The sequence below is a fragment of the Echinops telfairi genome, unplaced genomic scaffold (assembly GCF_000313985.2).
Source record: "Echinops telfairi isolate 266 unplaced genomic scaffold, ASM31398v2 ScPeMD7_9;HRSCAF=40, whole genome shotgun sequence".
NCBI classification, from domain to species: Eukaryota; Metazoa; Chordata; class Mammalia; order Afrosoricida; family Tenrecidae; genus Echinops; species Echinops telfairi.
In genome coordinates this window covers 1891642-1892709 of record NW_022103906.1, presented here as the reverse complement: position 1 = coordinate 1892709, position 1068 = coordinate 1891642, and positions in this window count along the sequence as shown.

The following is a 1068-nucleotide window of genomic DNA, read 5'->3' as shown; positions in this document are numbered from 1 at the left end:
TTTATAATCTTGGAATGGAAAGAAATTGCCCAGTAGACAGTGTCTGTGCAGTAGCTTGCAAAAGCTATACTTTCTGAAAGGAAAAAAAATTGGTATGAAAACAGGCACATATCAATTTGAAGGCACCTTCACTTGCAGATGAATTTGCATGTGAACAACTTCCTTGCCTTATCCAATGTTTTCTAAGATGTCACAGTCTCTTAAGATTTATCATTATAACTTCACTTAAAATTGCACCCTCTTCTTTATATACTCATGAACCTTTCACACTGGTCTATTTTTTCACATTTTAAAATACTGTGGACTCTGCTTAATTACTATGTCTATCTCAACCCCTGTGAAATAAGCTCCACCAGGGCAAAAAAAAGAAGAAGAAGAAAATGTTTTATTCGTGTTTCTAAAACCTCCTAAAACAGTTCCAGGTACACAGTAGACACAAATCCTTTGTGAATGAAGGAACACATAAATAAAGCACATTTCTTTGATTAGCAATGTTGTCTCTGTGTGTTATTGTTGCTTTTGGCCAGAAGATCCAATTAATCTGACCAAAAAAGTATACGAGGGAAGTATTAAACAGAAATATTTGAAAAAGCTGGTGATTATTTGGAGTCCCAGTTGCTTACTGGAATACACATTGAGCTGCTAACCACGAGGTCAGAGACTTGAACCCACCCACCCTTCTGCTATGAATCAGAATCAACTCTCTAGGAGTGAGTGAGGTGGTGGTGCCTTTGGATAAGTATTTGACTAATAACGAAGTCAGTGGCCCAAATTCACCAGCGGTTCCACAGGAGAGAGAGGAGTCCATGTGCTCCCTTAAAGATTTGACAGTTTCTGAAACTTTAGGCGCCTTGGTGGTATCTTGGGTTACAATTGGGCTGCTACCTACTAGTCTCCAGGGGGAAGTTCAAACCCACCAATCACTCCATACATCATTGACACGTGCCTCAGAAGAAAGGTGAGGTATATTAATTCGCAACCGGCTCCATATTTTGTATAAAAGTTTCTCTATATTGGCTAGAGATTCAAGACAAGAGAGAATGAACCATAAGAAAAATGTAAGAGCTC